Here is a 6,000-nt window from a genome sequence, read left to right as displayed (position 1 = left end):
ATATATTTGGCTAATCTCCATGCTAGACACGGGGGGGGGGTGGAAATGTAAGTTACCTATGACCTGACAGAGACACGTACAACCCACGCCCGCCTCCCAGCGTGCACGCTGGGTTCAAATGGAGGCGATGGCCTCCCACGACCCCCCCTCCTCTCCACGCTGCTCCTCTCCACCACCACTCAGGACAACCCCCCTCCCCGTGCCAGCCAGCCATCCCACCGTGCCACGCGGCCCCAGCCGGTAACACCACCCCTGCCCTTCCCTCCTCAAGACTCACAGTGGCCTGGAACCAAAGATGAGACCCCCAACACAGGGGTCACTTCCTGTCGGGGCTCCCAGACGGCCAGACACTTCCTGGAGGACAGAACCCATGGCAGCAGAGCTGGGCCCAGCGGTCCTGGCCTTGTGGACTGTGAGGACCAAAGGGGATCTCAGGACAACCCGCGGGGATACACAGCTTCAGCCTATGAATGAACGATGCCCCCCACAAAGCACGTCTTCCTCCCTGCCAAGGTGGAGCCTGGGAAGTCAACCATGCTGCTGATGGAATTCCAGACCCTCCCAGAGACGGCGGGAAACGAATGCTAGGGGGGCCAGGTCACCAGAACTTAGAGATGGGTCCAGCGTTTTGCCTTCAGCTATCCCACCAGCAAGCTTCCTGACCTGGAGAAATGGAATTACACCACTTGGAAAGTCACTTTCCTGCACCAGCAGCAGATAAATCCAACCATTCCAGTAAGCAGGAGATGCACGCAGGTTCTCGTGGCAGTGCATTCTTGGGAGGGGAAAATAACAGTACACTGTCCATCCTGAAGTCGTGAGCCACCATGACAGGATGCTGTGGCTGTCTTCTGGAAGTATCTGGGAAGGGAGAACGTTGAAACAGGGCGCTTTTAAACCCTTTTGAGGAATCCATATCCTGTCTAGTGAGACTTGACCTGTGTGGTAAATAAGGGGAAGAGTATAATGAAGAGCAGGAGCTCAGCAGCTCTTTTGTCACATGAGGTCTTTGCCAACCTTGACCCAATGCTGGGTCAACCCAATAGAAGTCACCGAATTCAGCCTCTCCCCAACCTCAGATTCTTGAATTGGCCTGGAATGGTGGTTTCTCAGCTGGGGTGGGTAGGAAAAGATGTCTCTCCTTCCCAGGGAACATTGAGAAATGACTCTGTGTGTGTGTGTGTGTGTGTGTTCATATCCCAGCACACCCCATCCCATCCCATGCAGAGCAGCCCCTGCAAGGGTAAATACCGTGGCCCTGTATCGGCCCCAGCCCCACCATGCCAGAGAAACAGGGGTTGGCATGAGCACCCATCATGAGGCAGCCAGGTAATTCTCACGCACGCCTCTCATGCATGCCACGGGGGAACTGGTCTTTAGATGAAGCTCTCCTAATCGGGCAGCTGTGATTAAATCTTCGATAGCTCGGGCCAGATTAAACTCAGAGGGAAGATATGGCTGCGGGTATTGACTCTCTCTCTATGGCTCCTACTAGGATGACCCACTATTCAGCCAGGGAAAAGAGAAGAGAGAGAGAGAGAGAGAGAGAGAGAGAGAGAGAGAGAGAGAGAGAGAGAGAGAGAGAGAGAGAGAGAGAGCCCACCATGGGTGAGTCACTGTTCCCTTTAAGGCCTGAGCAGGTTCTGAGAAGTCAGGCATGGTGGATCGTGGCTGGCTCCCTGCTTCTCCCTTGCTGTCCTCCTGCTGTCCATCCATCAGTGCGCCTGGCCATATAAGCCCTTGACCCTGAGCCAGCTCATGTAGCACTCAGTCCCCCCCCCCCCAGGTATAGGGTAGGCCCCTAACTTCCAAGGAAGGAGGAGAGAGGGTTAATCTACTGGAATAGAGTCCTGAATGCTGCAGCGATCATTCCAGTGCCAGAGCCAGGACTCAAACCCAGGCCCCCAACTCCCTGGTCCTGGCTCCGGTGGCTCACGCCTGTCATCCTAGCTGCTCAGGAGGCTGAGATCTGAGGATGGAAGTTGGAAGGCAGCCAGGGTAGGAAAATCCCTGCGACTCTTATCTCCAAATATCAACAGAAAAAGCCAGAAGTGGAGCTGTGGCCCCCAAGAGCTCTAACCTTGAGCCAAAGGAATTCAGGGATGATGCCCAGGCCCCGAGTTCAAACAAGTAAATAAATAAATGATAAAGAAACACATAACAATTGATCAGAAGAGGTGACTGCAAGGCCCTTTCCCCGTCGAGTCTGGGCAGATCCGGTGTTATTAGCACCCAGCTCTGTTCATGCCAGGGCCGTTCCAGGTGTTTTGAGTTTTCCTCCACGTTACACAGGGAAATCGTGAGTTGTGGTTGATCTACCAGTCCCTGAAGGTGGTCTTAGGGTGAGGTGTGTGCGTGCATCTGGACGTGTGTGCATGCATGTGTGTGCAGGGCCAACAGCATTACATGTGACCAGGGCCTCACAGTGTCAGTGCAAACGTCCATCAGCCCCCATTAAAGAATTTCAAGGGAGCAGGAGTGTGGCCTGGTGGTTAAAGTGCTTGCCTAGCATGCACGAAGACCTAGGTTCGATTCCTCGGTACTACATACACAGAAAAAGCCAGAAGTGGTGCTGTGGCTCAAGTAATAGAGCTCTAGCCTTGAGAAAGCCCAAGGACAGTGCTCAGGCCCTGAGTTCAAACCCAGGACTGGCAAAAACAAAAAGTATTTCAAGACTACGGGCTGGTGCCAATGCCAAGCACCCAGCATGGCGCCAGCTAAGGCTCCCGTGAACCTGAACGTCACCCCGTCCTTCCCACACATGCCCTCCCCACGCATGTCCACCCCGGGCTTTCCTGTGCGATGATATTTTATTAAATAAACAAACCGGAGCTGTTTCTGGAGATTTATGGCCACCTCCTCCCGTCACACTCGTTCGACCCACTGTGGATTTACGGCACAGCATTAACCTCACAAGCGCTCAGAACGTTTACTGAGATAATGTTGGCAGGAGAGAGAAGGAATTTTTTTTTTACAGCCAAGTAATAATTAGGAAATGCCGGCTGGACGGATGGGGGGTGGGGTGGGAGGGAGGGGTAAGGGAGACACGGACACAGTGTCCGTGGGTGAGGACAGATTGCGTCTTCTTCCCATGCAGGTTCCACTCACGGGCGGCCATCCACCCTTCCTTCTGGCTCAGGGTTGCCCAGAGCCCGCTCCCTTCTCAGAGGCTGCTCTTTTTAGGGGTGATCAGACAGCAGTCCCAGAGGAGCAGCTGGGGGAGGCCCCGGCGCTGGCCCACCCCGTCTGTGCACATGGCAGGACCTGCAGTGCATGGTGGGAGGAGGCTCAGGAGAAGCCACATCTGGGTTGGGGCGTGGCAGGGGGACAGCGGCTCTTCTCAGCTCACATTGGACCTTGAGCTCTCCTCTGCAGATGGTTTAGCTCAGGGGAAAGAGAAAGGTTGTGGTTGCAGAAAGCTTCGAAGGGAGCGGGGAGGAGCCGAGAGCAGAGAACTCCAAAAAGCCTGGCTGCTGCTGGGAACCAGGCGGGCAGGGGGTTAAAAGCCTCGGATTGGGAGGGGCTGGGGGGGCGCGATGGCTCACGCCTGTCAGCCTAGCTACTCAGGAGGCTGAGATCTGAGAATTGCAGTTCGAAGTCCGCCTGGGCAGGAAAGTCTGGGAGACGCTTATCTCCAGTGAATGACTCCGAAAACCAGAAATGTTACTGTGGCTCAAAATGGTAGGATGCTAGCCTTGAGTAGAAAGATTTATGGATAGTGCCCAGGCCCTGAGTTCAAGCCCCATGACCACCACCAACAACAACCAAAGCCTGGGGTAGGCCAGATCCCCTGGGAATGAAGACACCCCAGGATTGAAGGCACAGGGAGCCTGGGGACCTGTAGTCCCATCTGATGAAGCCCAGGGCCCTCTGTGTGTCTGCTACCCCCAGGCTGAGCTGCTTATGAGCCACTGGGAGGCCGCTTGCATGGCCTCAGAAACTACAGATTCCCAGGCCCTGCCCCAGACCCACTGGACTCCTTCCTGCCCTGGGGACATGTTAATCAGATGCCCACAAAATGGGTGTAAGTGTTTAAAACACAAGATGTGCTGTCAGGCGCCACAGAGGCCCCCAGAGGTTCTGAAGACCCATCCGGTAAGTAGAGGCACAACCGATCAGCCACCAGAGCTGGGAGAGCCTCTGGGAGCTTTAGTCACCTGTCCCTGAGGCCATTCCTGTCTCTGTCCTTGGCTGACACACAGCCCTGGGGAGAAGGGGCAGCCAGGTGTCTTGGCAGGAGCAGTGGGGATGCCACAGGGCTGGCACTCAGAACCCGAGACGGAAAGCCAAGCCCTGGGGAAGAGGGTGGGTGAATAGTTCTCAATTAGCCACCGGCCTTCCCCAGCTGGCGGGGGCGGGGGTGGGGGAGGCTGTCTGCCTGCCATCCCCAACCCCCCCCCACGTCCCTGCCTGTGCCTACCCTCTCCTGCCAGAGACTCCTTGAGATTGGAGACTCAAACAAGAGGGGGATGAATAATTTAGTGGCTGCTCCTCTGCCCCCCTTTTCAGCCTCAGGGTGATGGCGGGGGCCCTTGCCTGCCTCATTAGTGGCCGTTCAACCATTTGATTTGAGCAACAATGAATGAGCCTTCCCAGGAATTTTCATACTTAGGTGCGTCACCGGAGTCAACAGTGAATTCTTGAATCCACATGAAATTTTAATGGGGTGATCTGCATGCTGGGGCGTTCTCAAAGCAGGCTCCCCCCATCCCATTCCCCCCCCCTCCTTGCTCGCTCAATCACTTGCTCACTTGGCTCTGGTTACAGGCAGAGAAATCACAGAGGAGCCCCTGGGGTGGGGGGGTAGCAGGGGCCTGCACCACCCCCAAGTTCTGCAGCCAGGCAGGTCAGGTAAGATGGAGACAAAGTGCTGAAGGCTTGAGGGGTGCTTTGAACTAGACTCCCTGAGTGCTTGCCACTGGCAGAGGCCAATGCCAGGAGACAGGCTAAGGTCACGTCGAACAAAGTATAAACCTCAAAAGGCAGGATTCCAGCCCTGAGAGACTTGGTTTTTCCCATCCATGCAGTGGGGGACATGAAACCTCACTGTGTATGTGTGTGCATGCATGTGCACGTGCACATGTGTGTGATGCCCCACAGGGAATTGCCACCCATGCATTGGGTGGGGGGGGAGTAGTGTCCTTGCATCCAAGCCTTCTTGTTTCCACATTTGACTCTCCTGGACGCCCCTTAGACTCCTCAGTATATAATGCCTATGATATGTTAAGGTTTCCAGAGCTAAGGTTCTGGTCCTGTGCATAGGCTGGAGGCACTCTGTCCTGCTGGCCTCAGGAGAGGTGGGGAAGGCCCCCCAGCAGGGTCTCGCAGAGGACTGGGAAGGAAGGAGGAACACAAGTCACCCAGAAAAAGCCCTGAGCGCAGACCTCCAGGGACCTCCACAAACCAAGGAACAGTTTCTGAGCAAAGGAATGACTAGAACAAGGGGAAAAAAAGAGTCCAAGAATGGTCCCCTGAGAACCAAGGGCCTTCAGAATTCCCCTTGATGCCTGTCTCCCTTCCTCCAGCCTTTCTTCCCACAGCCTGAACTAGCTGAAGGCCTACTGTGTGCATCCAGGCAGGGCCTCATAGGGACAGTTATGGAGTCCTGCTGCTGGGAAAGTGCTTTCTACCAAGACCTGCCCATCTCAGAGGGGTAAAAAAAAAAAAGTTTGATTATATCCATTCTCTTAACCTCCCCCCAACCTGCACATAAATCGTCTCTGTTTATATCACTCCTGGCACACTGGGCGTTGCATGGAGTGACATGAAATGACAATAAATTTAGGCCCCACCAGCAAAGAAAAGTACCCAAAATGCCACATGTCACTAATATTGACAGCTTCTAAAAGTAAAACTTGGAAATGGTTCAGCCATCATAAATTAAAATAAAAATATAGACTTTGTCCTTGAGAGAGAATCAGCTAAAATTAAACCTCAGCGTGTGTGTGTGTGTGTGTGTGTGTGTGTGTGTGTGTGTGTGTGCAGGCATGCGCATGGAAG

The sequence above is a fragment of the Megascapheus bottae genome, chromosome 28 (assembly GCF_031878675.1).
Source record: "Megascapheus bottae isolate mThoBot1 chromosome 28, mThoBot2.hap1, whole genome shotgun sequence".
NCBI lineage: Eukaryota > Metazoa > Chordata > Mammalia > Rodentia > Geomyidae > Megascapheus > Megascapheus bottae.
This window is presented reverse-complemented; position numbering follows the sequence as displayed.